Raw genomic sequence first — 19,609 nt, 5'->3', positions numbered from 1 at the left:
TGGGCTTGGGTGGGGTGCTCTTTCCAGGGGCTGGTGTAGACTCGATGGGCCAAATGGCCTGCTTCTGCACTGTAAATTCTATGATTCTATGAGCTTGAATTGTTCAGATTGAAATGGGTTGAACACAGAGGGAAGTAAAAGATCTATGGGCATTGAAAATCCTCCGAGGTGCAGCGAGGTGAATCGATAAATTTGAATTTAAATATGCAAAGTGTTTTTGCGAATTTCTAACCTAAAAGTGGCACCCAGTACCCGTTCAGACACTTTGAGGTTGTTCACCCACAGAATCCCCATCACTCTGTATTTAAAATCTCTTGAGAGGTAAGGCAGCTCCTCCCGCTGTCTGGCACGTTATTTTAGATGACCTGTTACCATTACCGAAGGTTCGGCCCTCTATCACTAGCTTCACTTGCATCAGGCAAACTTTCTGTCCTTGTCAACAGCTACTTTACATTGATGGATACCCAGGCCAGGCCAGTGAGGCTGATGACGCACAACGTAAAGGGACAATCTGAAAAGCAGGAATCCGATGTTGACCCAGTAGTCCTCTAGTGACGTGGCTACATAAAGGGTCACGTGTCGGAAGTGCAGGAGTTCTTCCCGTAGCGCCGGCAGAGTGGAAGCCTGTCAGAGCTGCTCAGAGTACTGAATAAACTATTGTTGTTATGAGCCCTTGGTGGCCCGTCATTGGAACTCAGCACTTCTACACTGGACAAATCCAAGAATGCCAAATTTCAAATGACCACAAGAGTTTATACTCCAGGAAAAAAAGAGTGCTGATTGGTTGGCAAGTCAACTCTGATTGGCTGAGGCATTGCAATATATAAATATTTACATAGGCAAAGGACGGTAGAGTTTCGGAGTTCTCTTCCACAAATGTGAATTGATTCTAGATCGATTGCTAACTGTACATCTGAGAGCAATAGATTTTTGTTAAGCAGAGGCACTAATGGACATGGGGCAAAGGTGGGTATTTTGAGTTAGGTAGCAGATCAGGCGCAATCTCATTGACTGGCAGAACAATAGAGTCAAGGGACTAAAAATGCCTCCTTGTGGTCCTGTGAAGCAGAAGAAAATGATCCTTAAATGTTGCTCCACTGTTGCAAAAACCCAACCCGTTCATCGGTTCCCTCGCGCAAAATAAGCCAGGCATATGGGAGCAGGGGGGTAGGAAATTACAAAGGAACGGGAGGAGGCCATTCAGCCCTTTGAGCCTGTTCTGCCGTCCAATGCTGTACTCAAGCTCCGCCTCTACAGCCTCACCTGCCGATCTCACACTTGACATTTTCTATTGACTCCCAGCCTCAACATTCTTTTGGAGGAAGAAGGTTGTGGATGTCCACTCAGCCTTGTAACCAGGTGTTCCCTGACATCATCCTTATAGAAAGGGGACAGCCTTATAGAAAGGGGCAGCACAGTGGTTAGCACTGTTGCTTCACAGCTCCAGGGACCTGGGTTCGATTCTCGGCTTGGGTCACTGCCTGTACGGAGTCTGCACGTTGTCCCCGTGTCTGCATGGGTTTCCTCCGGGGGCTCCGGTTTCCTCCCACAAGTCCCGAAAGACGTGCTGTTAGGTGAATTACACATTCTGAATTCTCCCTCTGTGTACCCGAACAGGCGCCGGAATGTGGCGACGAGGGGATTTTCACAGTAACTTCATTGCAGTGGTAATGTAAGCCTACTTGTGACAATAAAGATTATTATGTCTTCTGAATAGTCATACACACTAAATATGCATTTCCTCTATGTAGCCAATCAGAAACTACTTTATAGAAAATCTGTGTCAAATTTGGCAAGCATTGACCATTCCCTTCCCAAAATCCCTGCTACCTGCTCGAGACCTCATGTTGGGATTCTAAGCATTTGCAACAACACATATTACACTAAACTGGCTATAGGTATGTGGTTTATCCTTCCCTCTCTTGACTGAACAAGGACACCACTCCAACAGCACAATTTACAAATCTACAATGGGTTGGGAAACTGTGGTCAGATATTCTGCTGCCTGCTCTTTCACCAGAGTGATGTTGGTTCATGTCATAAGGGTTTCTGGCTGTAGGTGGCAGTCTTGAGCTTTATAAAGATGCATGGATCATTGATACAGTAAACATCACCATCTGGTGGCAGAGATTTGCTATGATGCAGACAAAACCAAAGAGGATATAAGCCAGAATCAGTAAAGACCATCATAGAAACCCTACAGCGCCATTCGGCCCATCAAGTGTGCATCCACCCTCCAAAGGAGCACCCTAGCTATGCCCACTCCCCCGCCCTATCCCTATAACCCTACCTAACCTTTGGACACTTAAGGGGTGATTTATCATAAAAATAATAATCTTTATTGTCACATTAACACTGCAATGGAGTTACTGTGACAATCCCCTAGTCACCACATTCCGACGCCTGTTTCGGGACCGGGGACCCTGGAGCTGTGAAACCGGAGCACCCGGAGGAAACCCACGCAGACACGGGGAGAAAGGACAAACTCCACACAGCCAGTCATTGAAGGCCGGAATTGAACCCGGGTCCCTGGCACTGCGAGGCAGCGGTGTTGACCTCTGTGCTACCTGAAATGTTAACTCTGCTTCCCCTCTCTCCGGTGCCCACTCTGCTGAGTATGGGCTGAATTTTCTGTTTGCTTTTGCAGTTTTCCAGCATCTGCAGTGCAGTCAGAACCTGTTGCTAGACAACGCAAGTTAACGCTTTAAATCCAGACCCTTCATCAGAATACAATCAGCGTCTGTTGGAGGAGCAGGGAAGTGGGTTTCATTACAGCCTAGAGTGCTGATCAGATTGGAAAAGACTTGGAAATGGTGCGCCCGAAGGATCAGCGCTCCTCCACACACAGCTTGTACTCTCGGCGAGGAGGTTCGTTCGCAGACCCATCACAAGCTGGATGAAGCAAATTGCCTTTTATTGTGCTGCAGGATTCTACAAACCAAACAAGATGCTTCCGGAGAGCACATTAGTACAAAAGCAAAACGTCGCAAAGTGCTAGTAATCAGAAATGAATACAGAAAGTGCTGGAAAAACACTCAGCATCAGGAAGACAGAAACACATAACATCTCAAGTTGATGCCCTTTTGCCAGAACCAGAGTTCGAGATTGGGCATTTTTTAAGCACGTGCCTGTAAAACCTGGGCAAGGGAGAGCTCTGTGATAGTGTGGTAGGCAGGAGCGATTAAATGATAAGACGTCAATGCAAAGCAAAAAGGAGCGAGTTGATAATCTGAGCGATAGGAATACAAGAAATGATATAAATGGTTGCAGGGTGTCCAAGAGAAAATGGTTCATTCAAATCCAAAGGTGTTAAGTTTGATGTTGAAGTCTGAAGACCGTAAGTGGCTGATCGAAAGCTGAGGTGCTGTTGCTCGACCTTGAATTAAGGATCAACTTGTCCTTAGATTCCAGCTTATTAATAATGGCACAGAAGGAGGCCACTTTGTGTTGGTTTTCCAAGGGAACAATTCACATAGCGCCACTCTCATCCCCACCTTCTCCTCTGTACCCTGCACATTCTTCCTTTTCAGATAATAACCCAATTAGCTCTTGAAAGTCTCGATTGAACCCACCTCCATCCAGCACACTCTCAGGCCGCGCATTCCAGACCCCAAACACTCGCTGTGCGATAAAGTATTTCCTCCTGTCTCCATCGCTTCTTTCGCTGCCCTGATCCCTCGTGATTTTGAACACCACTATCAAATCTCCTCTCAACCTTCTCTCCACCCAGGAAAAAAGTCCCATCTTCCCCAACGTGTCTATGTGGCTCCCAATACCCCCAGAGAGGTTCCCCCCCCCCCCCCGAGAAAGTGTGAGTATCGATGATTGGCGGACGTTTTACCGGTTGGTGGGTTGGCACCATGTGGGTTGTATTGGAAGGCTATTGGCAACTTTGTTTTCGGCGTGGAGAGTGTATGTTCAAAGAACAAAGAACAAAGAAAATTGCAGCACAGGAACAGGCCTTTCGGCCCTCCCAGCCTGCGCCGATCCAGATCCTTTATCTAAACCTAAATCCTATTTTCCAAGGTCTACTTCCCTCTGTTCCCCGCCGGTTCATATATCTGTTCAGATGCCTCTTAAATGATGCTATCGTGCCCGCCTCTACCGCCTCCGCTGGTAAAGCGTTCCAGGCACCCACCACCATCTGCGTAAAAAACTTTCCACACACATCTCCCTTAAACTTTCCCCCTCTCACCTTGAGATCGTGACCCCTTGTAACTGACACCCCCACTCTTGGAAAAAGCTTGTTGCCATCCACCCTGTCCATACCTCTCATAATTTGGTAGACCTCAATCAGGTCCCCCATCAACCTCCATCTTTCCAACGAAAACAATCCTAATCTACTCAACCTTTCTTCATAGCTAGCACCCTCCATACCCAGCGCCGGCCCTAGGGTTGCTGGCGCCCCGGGCAAGCTGAACTTCGGCACCCTTGGGGGGGGGGGGGCGGGGCCGAGGGGGGGGGGGCGGGGCCGAGAGGGGGGGGCCGCGGCCGAGAGGGGGTGGGCGAGAGGGGGGCGCGGACCCGGGGGGGGCCGAGAGGGGGGGCGGGGGCCGAGAGGGGGGCGGGGCTGAGAGGGGGGGGGGCGGGGCCGAGAGGGGGGGCCGGGGCCGAGAGGGGGGAGGCCGAGAGGGGGGGGGCGCGGACCCGGGGGGGGGGGGGGGGGGGCGAGAGGGGGGTCGGACCCGGGGGGGGGCCGAGAGGGGGGGTCGGGACCCGGGGGGGGGGACCCGAGGGGGGGGGGACCCGAGGGGGGAGGCGGGGGGGGGACCCGAGGGGGGAGCGGGGGGGGGGGGGGGCGGACCCGAGGTGGGCGGGGGGACGGACCCGAGGCGGGCGGACCGGGGGGGGGGGGGGGGGGCGGACCGAGGGGGGGGCGGCCTGGGGAGGGCGGCCACCGCGCATGCGCTGGTTGGCACCGGCCCAACTGCGCATGCGCGGGACCCGAGTCTCTGGCGCCCCCTAGCACATGGCGCCCCGGGCGGCTGCCCGAGTTGCCGGTGCCTTGAGCCGGCCCTGTCCATACCAGGCAACATCCTGCTGAACCTCCTCTGCACGCAGTATTCCAAATGTGGCCTAACCAAAGTCCTATACAACTGTAACATGACCTGCCTACTCTTGTACTCAATACCCCGTCCGATGAAGGCAAGCGTGCTGTATGCCTTCTTGACCTGCGTTGCCACCTTCAGGGTACAATGGACCTGAACTCCCAGATCTCTCTGTACATCAATTTTCCCCAGGACCCTTCCATTCAGTTCCTCACCTTTCCTCCAGCCGATCCCCTACACGGCAGAGTGCACCATCTGTTGCTTTTCAATCGTCGTTCTGAGGTTCTGCATCTCCTTCCAATTGCCGAGTTCCTGGCTGAATCTCTGTCTTCAATTATTGCCTTGAATGGCTGACTACCTGTTGTGACTCTCAATGCCATTGGCAAAGTAGTTGTGGACAATTAAAATTTCCCCCATGAGGCTAGAATAATAAAATATTCTGATGAAAGAGTAACCGTTTTTAATTGCTGATATCACAATATATCAAAGGCATATTAAAATAAAAACCAGCAAAAGGGAATGTTTTTGTTCAATAAAGTCTGTCGCTGGTTTGAATGTGTCTGAATTTAAATGCAAGTTTAGGATGGAACATGGAAGAGGAATCCTAATTGAGGATGTCAGGTAAGTATTTAACTTGGATCGATTGCTAAGCATGGAAGCACATTATTCAACACAACTGTTCCACGCTGGTGTCTATGCTCCACACAGTGGTACTTTCGTAAACGTAAGAATTGCAAGGGTTAATGAAATGTACAACTCAACCACTAGAGGGAGCTAGATGTACAAGTATATAAGGTATTGATGCCAAGCCTTATGGGTGAGAGATTGAGGAGAAAGCTAGAGAGCAGACTGAAGGAAAGATAGTGTGAGTGAGAGCAAATCATAGTTAATGTTATAGTGTAGAGATAAGGGGCGGGGCTGGCCGTACCGGCGCCAAGGAGTGGCGTGAACTACTCCGGCGTCAGGCCGCCTGGAAGGTGCGGAATCCTCCCCACCTTCAGGGGCTAGGCCAGCGTCGACGGGGTTGATGCCGCACTAACAAGCGGCGAAGGGCTTGGCGCCACACCAACTGGTGCCGAAGGGCCTCCACCGGCCGGCGTGAGTTAGCGCATGCGCGGGAACGCCAGCGTGTGCTGGTGTCATCCCAGCGCATGCGCAGGGGGCTTCTTCTCCGCAGCGGCCATGGCAGAGGTTGACAGCGGCCGTTGCGGACGGAAAGAGTGCCCCCATGGCACAGGCCCGCCCGCGGATCGATGGGCCCCGATCGCGGGCCAGGCCACCGTGGGAACACCACACACACCAGCCTCCATCCACTTCTTTTCATCTCACCTTGTCAGTATATTCTTCTATTTCTTTCTCCCTCATGTGTTTGTCCAGCTTCCCTTTAAATGTATTGACCCATTCACCTCAACCACTTCCTGTCGTAGTGAGCTACATTCTCTCCAACCTCTGAATAAAGGGGTTTCTCCTAATAATAAGAAGAATCTTTATTATTGTCACATGCAGGCTTACATTAACAAACTGCAATGAAGTTACTGTGAAAGTCCCCTAGTCGCCACATTCCGGCACCTGTTCGGGTACACAGAGGGAGAATTCAGAATGTTCAATTCACCTAACAGCACATCTTTCGGGACTTGTGGGAGGAAACCGGAGACCCCGGAGGAAACCCACAGATCCTGGATTTACTGTTGGGTTTACTCGTGACTGTTTCATAATTAGCGCCCTTAAGGAGGGCAGCACAGTAGCACAGTGGTTAGCACAGTTTCTTCACAGCTCCAGGGTCTCCGGTTCAATTCCCGGCTTGGGTCACTGTCTGTGCGGAGTCTTCACGTTCTCCCCGTGTCTGCGTGGGTTTCCTCCGGGTGCTCCGGTTTCCTCCCATAGTCCAAAGATGTGCAGGTTAGGTGGATTGACCATTGTAAATTGGCCTTAGTGTCCAAAAAAGGTTAGGTGGGATTACTGGGTTACGGGGATAAAGGGGATAGAGTGGAGGCGTGGGGCTTACGTAGTGTGCTCTTTCCAAGGGCCGGTTCAGACTTGATGGGCCAAATGGCCTCCTTCTGCACTGTAAATTCTATGATTAATTCCGGTTTCCCCCACATGTGTGAATGTCTTATCCATGTCCGCGCTATCAAACACCATCATATTCATAAAAAAAACATGTCCAGGCATTGCACTTTTTTTGAAGTAAACAAAAGTATTTGGTACCATAGTTCCTCGGTGCATTCCCTATGGCAACTCCTTGATGAGTCAGAGTCAATTTACCAATCAATCAGCAGCACCCTTTTCTCATGCAGTACAGATAGTTGCTCCCTTTGAAATTTGGTATTCTTGTGTCTGTCCTGATGAGTAAGAGACAAAAAACTTCAACAGCATGTCTCCTTTTTCCCAGCAACACTCAAAATAATAAATTTTTTATTATTGTCACAAGTAGGCTTACATTAGAACATAGAACATAAGTGCAGAAGGAGGCCATTTGGCCCATCGGGTCTGCACCGACCCACTTAATCCCTCACTTCCACCCTGCTCCCATCACCCCTCCTAACCTTTTTTGGACACTAAGGGGCAATTTAGCACGGCCAATCCACCTAACCTGCACATCTTTGGACTGTGGGAGGAAACCGGAGCGCCCGGAGGAAACCTACGCAGACACGGGGAGAACGTCTCGACTCCGCACAGACAGTGACCCAAGCCGGGAATCGAACCTGGGACCCTGCCGCTGTGAAGCCACAGTGCTAACCACTGCGCTACCGTGCCGCCCATATGTTCTGCACTACCGAGCAACTATTATTGAAGACTTATGTGTGGCCACCCTGTCCAACACTTACCTGATAATTCTAACCTCCCAGCTCCAGTACTATTCAAATAATTTTTTTTGCGCCTTCTGCATCGCCTCCTAATATTATTTTTATAAAATGTAGTCCAGAACTATGCAGCGCACTCCGATGATGGTCTAGCCAGGCCCTGTGCAGTCTGTATTTTTGATTGATCAGTTCAATGAGATTTCTTGCACTTGGCCTGTGATTGACTGGACTTCACCGGCTGGATCTTCAGTGGTTGAGCTGGAGGTCTCACTCCTCTCTGGCTCGAAACAATCAATTGGTCTAACCTCATTCTGGCTGAACCCTGATTGGCATCTTGATTGCGGCAGCCACCCTAGGCATTGGGAAATGCAAGACTCTTTCAATCAAGCAAATGAAACGGTGTTTTTCCCTGATTTAAGAGAAAGGGTAGCAATAAGCTCGCATCAAATAATATTGCCACAGGGAAATTAAAAAACTCTTTGAAACTGGAACAATTAATATTCCCACCAAGACAGCACGGTAGCACAAGTGGATAGCACTGTGCCTTCACAGCGCCAGGGTTCCAGGTTCGATTCCCCGCTGGGTCACTGTCTGTGCGGAGTCTGCACGCTCTCCCCGCGTCTGCGTGGGTTTCCTCCGGGTGCTCCGGTTTCCTCCCACAGTCCAAAGACTGGTGGATTAGCCTTGTTAAATTGACCTTAGTGACCAAAAAAGGTTAGGAGGGGTTATTGGGTTACGGGGATAGGGTGGAAGTCAGGGCTTAAATGGGTCGGTGCAGACTCGATGGGCCGAATGGCCTCCTTCTGCACTGTATGTTCTATGTCTATCTATGTGATGCGACCATCAAAAAAAAAAACAAAAAAAAAAGACGTGTATTTTGAAAGGAGCAGTGGGGCAATCAGTTCCATAGTGTGGACAACTTTGGGAGGTGGACATGGTTGGCAAAAGCATATGAAGGTGGGCATTGCAGTACAAAGAAAGACCTGTATTTCCTTCGCCTTTCACAACACCTCAAAATGCTTGACACCCATTGAAGTGCTTTTGGAAGTTTAGTCACTGTTTTAATTTAGAAGCTGCAGCAGCCAATTGGCGCGCAAGTTCCGAAGTACACCGACGTCACAGTGACCAGAGCATCTGGTTTTTGTGACGTTGATTGAGGGATAAACATTTGCCAGGACACCAAGGGAGTGCTGCCCCTTAGGAATAGGGCCGCGGAACCTTTTAAAGTCACCCGGCAGGGCAGGCAAGGCCTCAGGCTGACACCTCACCTGAAATAAACAAAATGGTAGCTCTGACAATACCAGCACTCCCTCGGCACTGCGCCCTGCGTGCCAGCTGAGAGCTTTGTGCTCATGTCCTGCAGTAGGACTTGAACCGGTAACCTTCTGAGTCAGAGGTCGGGGCCACATTAGTAATGGAGAAATGAAATACCACAGAGTCTGAGAGCATCTCTACGGTTCTACGATCCATCAATGTGAGCGTAGCTGTGGTAACGTCTTGCCTTTTCAAACGATTGCCACTCCTTCAACTTGAATTATCCATGATTCCCTCTCCAAGACAGTAAACACAGGGAAGGTTAGAAGGCGGCACGGCAGCACTGCTGCTTCACAGCGCCAGGGATCCGGGTTCGATTCCCGGCTTGGGTCTCTGTCTGCGCGGAGTCTGCAGGTTCTCCCCGTGTCTGCCTGGGTTTCCTCCGGGTGCTCCTGTTTCCCCCGCACGAAAGACGAGCTTGTTGGGTGATTTGGACATTCTGAATTCTCCCTCTGTGTACCCGAACAGGCGCTGGACTGTGGCGACTAGGGGCTTTCCACAGTAACTTCATTGCAATGTTAATGTGAGCCGACTCGTGACAATAATAAAGATTATTAATTATTCATCTTGGAATGGAGTTGGCTTGGGGCTGGTTTAGCTCACAAGGCTAAATCGCTGGCTTACCAAGCAGGCCAGCAGCACGGTTCGATTCCCGTACCAGCCTCCCCGGACAGGCGCCGGAATGTGGCGACTAGGGGCTTTTCACAGTAACTTCATTGAAGCCTACTCGTGACAATAAGCGATTTTCATTTTCATTTTTCATTTGTGAGGAGACCTTTAAACATAAAACAGATGAAAGGGGCAATTGAGACTATTATACCGAGTAACTATCGCAGGATGATGTAGATGTGATACACGAGACAACAGTAAGGGAGAAAGTCGGTGTGCCGGGTTGATGCGCCTGCTGTGTTTCCTGGCTCTCAGTAACCCCGTGCATTGAAATACAGGCTGCAATTCTCCGGCCGTTCACTGGGGGCGGGATTCTCTCGTTGCCCCGGCAGCCCACCCCTGCCCGCGGGTTTGCTGGTGGTGTGGGTAGTTTCGATGGGAATTCCTGTTGACAGCGGAAGGAGCAGATACCCCCACTGCCAGCGAATGGTGTGTCGCCTCCCGCTGCCAAGAAACACGAGGAGGGGGTGGGGGGAGGGGGGGGGGAGTGGGGGGGGGGGGGGGACCCCACCTTCATTGGATTAAGGTGCTGGCCCATGCCAGTGTTTGTGCCCCCTTCACCCCTATACTCCATCTCACCCCCAACAGCAAACCCTTCCATTCTATTGTCTATTCTCAACTCACCATAAATACATTGCCTCAATCAGTGGCGGACTGGGTCTAAAAATATTGGTTGCCCCGAGACAAAGGGGGCCCACCCACAACTACAATGCTATCATTTAATTTTCATAACGAATAAATAAAATTTTCAAAAAATACATATGGAAAAAAGGGTACAATTAAAATTTTGGTGGAAAAAATGTGTATTTGTTAGTAATTACAGTGTACATGTACTGTACATATTACTGGCCATAGATACCAAATGTAAATACAGAATGTTATAATTGAATTTTTAATTTAAAATTTTAAAAAAGTAATTGGTTGATATTTTTAAATAGTTTACTGCACAATTTACACATTAACAGATAGTTCAAAAGCACAATAGAGCATTGCATGCAGTCCACTATATTAAGAGCAATCGTTTGTGTTCGCTAGATGATTGTGCGAATCTGCCAATAATTGCTTCTGCATCCATTTCATCTAACAATTCCTTTTCAATGGATAGCAACATGTATGATTCCAAATTCTCCTCAGACAGCGAATTTCTTAACCTTGTCTTTGTGATCTTTAGCTTTGAAAATGTCCTCTCACATTGGACTTGAGTAACTGATAGTGTGCAGATGACTTTATAAAGTTCATAAAGGTTATCATATGCCTTGTCATGAAGTCTGTTGGATGCCAGAATTTTTAGTACACACGATGGGCAAGTGCTGCAAATTTTACAATTGTTGCAACTGGAATCCATATTCTCATCATCATTAAGCAATAGCTTTAATACATCAAAGTTTGAAGCAAAAGAAAACAATTCCAATATTACTTGATCTTTGCTGATTTGTGGAAACAGCTTAAAAATACCTTCCAATGCTTCATCTTCAAGGCCCTTCTCTGCAATAGTTTTAAACTTTGCTGCGTCCAAGCAGGATAAATCTTTATACAACTGTTTGTGTTGTACAAAGCGTGATTCTAGTGACTGGACAATGCGATCCATTATTAGGTTAAACACATTTACTCGAAAATCAGCTAGAGAATCTGAGGAATTTCTTTCATCATCAATAAGCTCATCTGCCATTCTTTTCTTCTTCCTCTACCTCTTAACTGGCAATGCTGTTTCCAATGCATCAATTTCCAATGTTTGATTTTCATCCATATTCATCTGTAAAATCCTGTCATTACATTTATTTACAAATTCCAAAGCCTTGCTGTGAACGTTATCAAATGTTTGGGGCCTCACGGTAGCATGGTGGTTAGCATCAATGCTTCACAGCTCCAGGGTCCCAGGTTCGATTCCCGGCTGGGTCACTGTCTGTGTGGAGTCTGCACGTCCTCCCCGTGTGTGCGTGGGTTTCCTCCGGGTGCTCCGGTTTCCTCCCACAGTCCAAAGATGTGCGGGTTAGGTGGATTGGCCATGCTAAATTGCCCGTAGTGTAAGGTTAATGGGGGGATTGTTGGGTTACGGGTATACGGGTTACATGGGTTTAAGTAGGGTGATCATTGCTCGGCACAACATCGAGGGCCGAAGGGCCTGTTCTGTGCTGTACTGTTCTATGTTCTATGTTCTATGTTCTTGTCTGTTCCTTCAACTTTGTTGTAGCTGAATCTACCAAACTCCTTGCAGTGAACATACCTAAACCACTTGTCTGTAGATAACTTGATAACGGGGTTGTAGTTTCAAATATATATAAGTAAGTAAATGCTGTCAATATGGTTTCAAACTTTAGAAGTCTTTGAAGTAAAACATTTGCTTCATGTTTTATTTTTGCATCAAACTTTTCTGAATCTTGTATCATTGATAAGCATGTCAATAGATTTACGAAAGTACTGGCAGCGGCATCATCAAAACGTCCAAATATAGTTGTTGCTGCATTGGATTTTCCTGACCATCTGGTCTCACCAATTAGCTTTAATCGTTTCATTTTTTCTTGTCCTAGATGTTTTCCAACAACTTCTATCCATACAGCCATTCTCTTGTATGATGCTTTCACAAAAGTTGCTATATTCTGGAGCAAATTGAAAAAAGAAACTGCAGGCACACAACATTTTGTTGTTTCAGTTATCACCAAATTCAAGACATGGGCATAGCACCATATATGAACATGTTGATCAGCCACATCAGCAATTTTACTTTGTAAACCATTATACTGGCCATGGTAGCTTGCAGCGTCATCTGTGCTATCAGATAAACATTTTTGGGGGTCAATTTTAAGATGCTGTAATGTTTCAATCAATAGATCAAAAAGTCCCTGTCCTGTACCATCATTACTTGGCACAACTGAAAGTAGTCGCTCACGGATAATACCTTTAAGCACATACCGAATAATAATGCTAAACTGATCGATGGATGAATTATCTTGTGTTGAATCAACCTGAATGGAATAATATTTTGCTTGAGAAACTTCATGACTAATTCTTTCTTGTATCATATTCTTCATAATTTTGATTAACATGTTTATATTGTTTTACTCAGGCATGTAACAAGTCCACCATGGCCTTTACTTTGAGCCTTTCCTTGTTGCTCTAATCGTTTGATTCTTTGTTTAGACTTGTTTTGCACTGCAGAAACGTGAGCTGCCATAATGGGGTCATATTTTGCCATCAACTGCACTGTAGCTAAAAAATTGCCATGATTCAGAACCTCATTATCTAGAGTGTAGGCCGATTCATTTCTGTGACCTCGAAAAGGAAGTGCTTGCTTGCCTAACATCTTTATGATGTCTATAATCCTCATGACAATACTTCTCTGCTTCAATACTTCTTTCCTTTTAATTAGTGATGCTGCAAAAAATTTATCTAAGGTGCCATCATTAACCACACTGATATATTGCTGAGCATTTCTGACATGTGTTGTTGTCGATTCATGTAAAGTCAAGCTCTGGCTAATACGCCTGTAGTCACTAAAGCCACGTACAAAGGGTGATGGATTACAAGTGTTGGGAAACTCAAAGGCTAAGCAGTATGAACAATATAAGCATCTATTTTCTTTGTTATATGTTAGCCATTTTCTTGGGACTGAGTCATTCATAATTTTCCTCTCATACAAACGAGCATCAAATGGCAGATCATCAAGTGGCTGAAGTGGATGTTCAGCAAAAAACTGTTTTAGCTTTGCTCGTGATGGATATTGGAAGATTCCAGTAATTGATCTTTCTTGCGTAGGTTCATTTACAGGATGTGCTTCAGAAACCAAGGGCGCGATTCTCCGCTGCCCACGACGGGTCAGAGAATAGCGGGAGGGCCTTCCCGACAATTTTCATGACCTCCCGCTATTCTCCCCCCCCCCACGGCCGCCCCACGACACGAATCGCTGCTCGCCGTTTTTTACGGCGAACAGCGATTCTCCCCAGGCCGATGGGCCGAGTTCCCAGGCCTTTACGGCCGTTTTCACGAACGCAATCACACCTGATCTCACCGTTCGTGAAAACGCCCGCAAAGTGCCGTCCCGGACAACCATGGCACCGATTGGCACGGCTGCACCATGGCCGTGCCAAGGGTGGCATGGGCCTGTGATCGGTGGGCTCCGATCGCGGGCAGCGGGTCCGATACCCGCGCACTATTTGTTCTTCTGCCGCCCCGCAGGATCAGTCCGCGGGGCAGCTGAGGGGCATGATGGCCCGCGCATGCGCGGGTTTGACGCGTCTGCATGATGACATCATCCGCGCATGCGCGGCTGACGTCATTGTGCATGTCAGCCGGCGTGACGCTTGGCGCACGGACTTAGCGACGGTCGCTAAGGCCGCGATGCCGTGCTTCACGGGGCCCCGCTGCTAGCCCCGCCTGGAGGGGAGAATCGGGTCCCAGGAGGGGGTGCGGTGGCTGCCGTGAAACACGGCCAGTTTCACACGGCAGCCTTCACGACTCGCTGCATTTGCGGAGAATCGCGCCCCAAGTAATTTACGCTTGAAGGAATATCTGATTCCCTGTCACTAGTTGAAGCTATGTGTTCAGATGTTGCAACTACAGGCAGTACAGATACCGGAACAAGGAAGCCTGAAGAAATATTGGGCCTGGGTTGATTAGTAATGGATGCACTTGTATTTGTCTCTACATTCAGCTCTTCTCTGTTCTTGTAACTCGCATGTCATTGCATCATCACCATGAGCATTTTTTCTTGCTTCTTGATTATTTGTTGCAGAACTGGATATTGATGTGGATTGTGCTTGTGGTATTATAAACTCTGTAATAGGCCTGCATCGCTTGGCTGATTCCTTCCTTTCTGCTTCTTTTTGTTCTTTGCGTTTTAGTGACCCAGATTTATGCTTTTACTTTTCCATGCTGGTAGGGGTAATATTCCTGAAATAAAAACTTAAGTAAAAATAGCCCACATTGGGAAAAAATAATATTTTTTTTTTTTTTAAAATAATTTTTATTGAAAGAGTTTTTCCATACAAACATTTACCCCTACTAATTTTTTAAATTATTTACAACACAATCCCTCCAGGCAAATGTCCCTCCCTCGCCCGCCCTCTCGCGCGCACCAGTCCTCCCCCCCCCCCCCCCCCAGGCAACCTTAACAAACAAGGCAGTCTACAGTTTCAGACATGAGCAGCGAGCAGACTTGCCCGCGTTACAGTCGTGCATGTCCCCCCACAACCCTTGCTGCCCCCCCCCTCCCCTCCCCCCCCTCCCCCCCCCCCTCCCCTCCCCCCCCCCTCCCTCCCCCCCCCCCTCTCCCGGGTTGCTGCTGCCACGACCCCGAACGTCTATCTCTGATCTAAAAAGTCAAGGAAAGGTTGCCACCGCCTGGAGAATCCCTGTACCGACCCTCTCAGGGCAAATTTGATCCTTTCTAGCTGAATATAGCTAGCCATATCGTTAATCCAAGTTTCAACGCTTGGAGGCCTCGCGTCCTTCCATTGAATTAATATCCTTCGTCGAGCCACTAGGGACGCAAAGGCCAGTATTCCGGCCTCCCTAGACTCCTGTACCCCCGGTTCTACCCCGACCCCAAAGATCGCAAGCCCCCATCCTGGTTTGACCCTGGACCCCACCACCTTCGACACCGTCCTTGCCACCCCCTTCCAGAACCCTTCCAGCACCGGACATGCCCAGAACATATGCACATGGTTCGCTGGGCTTCCCCGACATCTGACACACCTGTCCTCACCCCCAAAGAACCGGCTCATCCTTGTCCCCGTCATGTGAGCTCTATGCAGCACCTTAAATTGAATGAGGCTCAGCCTCGCACACGAGGAGGAAGAATTGACCTTCTCCAGTGCTTCCGCCCACGTCCCGTCTTCTATCTGCTCTCCCAGCTCCCCTTCCCACTTGGCTTTCAGCTCCTCCCCTGATGCTTCTTCCGCCTCCTGCATTATCTTGTAGATGTCTGATATCTTCCCCCCTCCGACCCAGACCCCCGAGAGCACCCTATCACTCGCCCCCTTACTGGGGAGCAGGGGAAACCCCTCCACCTGCCGCCTAGCAAATGCCTTCACTTGTAAATATCTGAACATGTTTCCCGGGGGGAGCTCAAACTTCTCCTCCAGCCCTCCCAGGCTCGCAAACCTCCCCTCTATAAACAGGTCCTTCAGCTGCCGTATGCCCACCCTGTACCAGCTCTGAAATCCCCCGTCGATGTTCCCCGGGATGAATCTATGGTTCCCTCTTATTGGCGCCGCCAACAGACCTCCCATTTCCCCCCTATGTCGCCTCCACTGCCCCCATATCTTGAGGGTGGCCGCCACCACCGGGCTCGTGGTGTACCTCGTGGGGGGGAGCGGCCATGGTGCCGTTACTAGGGCCCCCAGGCTTGTGTTGCCACAGGACGCCCTCTCCATTCGTTTCCAAGCTGCCCCCTCCCCTTCCATCATCCACTTGCGCACCATTGACACATTTGCCGCCCAGTAGTACCCCGAAAGATTGGGTAGTGCCAGCCCTCCACTGTCCCTACTCCGCTCCAAAAAGACCCTCCTCACCCTTGGGGTGCCATGCGCCCACACGTAGCTCATGATGCTACTCGTCACCTTTTTGAAGAAGGCCCTAGGGAGGAAGATGGGCAAGCACTGAAATAAAACAAGAACCTTGGGAGGACCGTCATTTTGATTGACTGCACCCTCCCCGCCAGCGACAACGGTACATGTCCCACCTCTTAAATTCCTCCTCCATCTGTTCCACCAGCCTGGAAAAGTTCAACTTGTGGAGGGTCCCCCAGTTCCTTGCCACCTGCACCCCTAAGTACCTAAAGCTCTTTCCTGCTCGCTTGAAGGGGAGTCTCCCAATACCCTCTCCCTGGTCCCCCGGGTGTATCACAAAAACCTCGCTTTTGCCCAAATTTAGTTTGTACCCCGAAAAGTCCCCAAACTCTGCTAATAGTTCCATTATCTCCGGCATTCCCCCTTCTGGGTCTGCCACGTACAGCAGTAGATCATCCGCATACAGCGATACTCGATGTTCCTCCCCTCCCCTAGTCAGTCCTCTCCACCCCCCTGAACCCCTCAGTGCCATCGCCAACGGTTCAATCGCCAGTGCGAAAAGTAGGGGGGATAGAGGACATCCCTGCCTGGTCCCTCGGTGGAGCCCGAAATACTCCGACCTCCTCCCGTTTGTCACTACACTCGCCGTCGGGGCCGAGTAGAGCAACTTCACCCACTTAATAAACCCTTCCCCAAACCCAAACCGTTCCAACGTCTCCCACAGGTACTCCCACTCCACCCTATCGAATGCCTTCTCCGCGTCCAGCGCTACCACTATCTCAGCCTCCCCCTCCACTGCCGGCATCATAATTACATTCAGCAATCTCCGCACGTTCGTGTTGAGCTGCCGCCCCTTCACGAACCCCGTCTGGTCCTCATGGATTACCCCTGGCACACAATCCTCTATTCTAGCTGCCAGGATCTTTGCCAGCAACTTGGCATCCACGTTCAGAAGCGAGATAGGCCTGTAGGACCCGCACTGCACGGGGTCTTTATCCCGCTTGGGAAAAAATAATATTGATGATTGCAAGAATAACTTGATGGAACGCCAGATAAACCCCTACTTGATAAAAAATATAAAATAACTTACTTACACTTCAATAGGCTATGTTCATTAGTCAATACTACTGTGGCCTATGCAGCTTCAGAAGAGGAGACAATCCACTGTCCAGTGTTCACACCAGCAAGCAACTGAGACAACTGTTGAAACTTAGAAGTTTGGTCCGACTATAGTAAGACAATAAGAATGGTCCCACGACCAAAGTTAACATGTCCAGTTTGATACCAGTGTAGTGTTACAAGTCGCAACCCTTTGAGTTTACCGATCATGGCTTATCACTTCAATATCTTTGACCTCATGATTCACGGTCAAAGGTACCGCTTCTCCTTTTCGGTGACCTCACGACCCTATGTACTGCTTGATATCCTTTCAAGTTGCCGACCATCTCAAATCACAACTGTAACTTTATCTTTAAATTCACACACTCTTGCTGAAAACGTGGATTTCCAACTATGTCCGACCCGGGTGAACCAGCCCCCCCCCCCCCCCCCCCCCCCCACCTCCACTCCTTTTCACATCCGTCTAACACTGCTTCGTTCCTTCATACACTGAGTGATTATTTGTTTGTTTCTTTATTGCATTTTTATTTGGTATTGCTCTTTTTAAAAACAATTATATTTTATTAAGTTAGAATACAAATCTCAGGAAAGAAGTTGGAGATTTATTTATCTAATTAATTATAATTTTTAAGGGCCCTTCAGAGATTCACGGGCCCCTTCTTGGCTCTCCGGGCCCCGGACCGATGTACCGGCTGAACCAAGACTACTGCTTGATATCCTTTGAAGTTGCCGACCATCTCAAATCACGAATTGTAACTTTATCTTTAAATTCACACACTCTTGCTGAAAACATGGAATTTCCTTAATTATGCCTGACCCGGGCCCCCCTATTCCACATCCTTCCACTACCTCCCCTGCTTCGTTCCTTTTCATGCACTGCTTATTTGTGTCCTGTTCTCTTTTTTTTCTTATTCCTTTTTATTACTAAAACAGTTGTCTGTGTTTGTTTCTTTATTGCATTTTTATTTGATATAGGGGGCCCACTTCATCAGGGGCCCACTTGCCATCGGGCAAGCTGACACCCTGGCCAGTCCGCCACTGGCCTCAACGACTCCATGTGGTAGTAAATTCCCCATTTTCACCGCTCTCAGAGTTAAAGAATTCCTCATTCAGTTTATCAATGACTATCTTATGATTATGGCCCCAGTTTTGCTTCCTCCCCTCCCACCCCACCCCTCACCATCACCACCCGTTCTTTAGCCACAGTGACCCTCCTTCACAAATACGCCTGAACGTGCATTTGTGTTCACTGTACAGTGAACCCGATCGCCATTCGTCTTTAACACGCGCACTTTCCGAGTTAGTGCCACTGGACAGCAATCAGGAATAACAAGCCTATTTTCTTCTCATCTGTTTAGGCAGAAGATGCAGAGGACAAGCGAGCCATCCTCATAATTATAATCATCTCGGTTGACACAGACAAGGAATTGAATTTGGAACCTTCCAAGCGAGGCACAGAACCATCGGGCAACTGATATATTAATCTTGATGCATGAATCATTGATACCTTCAAGGTTAATCCTTCGTAACTCATGGGCGAGAGCAGATCTCGGGGAAGGTGACATTTCATTTCAGTCGGAGCTTTACAATTGACAACTTCTGTGTGTTTAATTATAACCACAGTCATTTAAATGAAATTAAGGTTACGCAAGTGCAAAGCGCACATATAAATTATTGAAATAAACAACCGTCGCAGTCAAATTTATGTCTATAAAATGTCACCCAGCAGCATTAGAGTTTACCCTGCTTAGATATAAATTTGCTTCCTGGCGCAACTTGACATGAGTTTAGAAGCTAAGCTGAAGGAACTCGAGTAAATTGACATCTCTGCAAAGTAAGGTCTTCTGTTATTCGCTAATGTTTTTGCCGGCATAAAGTTTATTTTTCAGTGATTCATTTTGACAAGGAATTCATTAGTAATTGAGGACTTGGACATTTTGGCAAGATAACGCAAAAACAAGCATGAATTTAATTTATTGTTTCTCAGTCAATGAAATCGATTTATGTCGGGCTAAATTGGTGTTTATGGGGGGTGGGGTGGGTGGGGGGGGTGGGGGAGTTATACAAGGAGGCATTTCTCCCCCTCAGGCCTTTGTCCATGAACAGTTGGTCATTTATATATTCCGGTACAAAGAGAAAGATAGGAAAT

The 19,609-nt window shown here is 48.4% G+C and overlaps 1 long non-coding RNA gene across 1 annotated transcript in view; it reads left to right on the top strand.

Moving 5' to 3' along the window:
* The window catches only part of LOC119977645, a 48,584-nt gene extending 29,234 nt beyond the window's left edge, over positions 1-19,350 (top strand). The window contains exon 2 of the long non-coding RNA XR_005463245.1: positions 18,819-19,350. This is a non-coding gene — a long non-coding RNA (uncharacterized LOC119977645). The remainder of the gene's footprint in view (positions 1-18,818) is intronic.
* The last annotated feature ends 259 nt before the right edge of the window (positions 19,351-19,609 follow it).

Source organism: Scyliorhinus canicula, chromosome 14 (genome assembly GCF_902713615.1).
Source record: "Scyliorhinus canicula chromosome 14, sScyCan1.1, whole genome shotgun sequence".
NCBI lineage: Eukaryota > Metazoa > Chordata > Chondrichthyes > Carcharhiniformes > Scyliorhinidae > Scyliorhinus > Scyliorhinus canicula.
The sequence above is the reverse complement of the archived record's forward strand: the minus strand, read 5'-3'. Positions and strand labels throughout refer to the sequence as shown.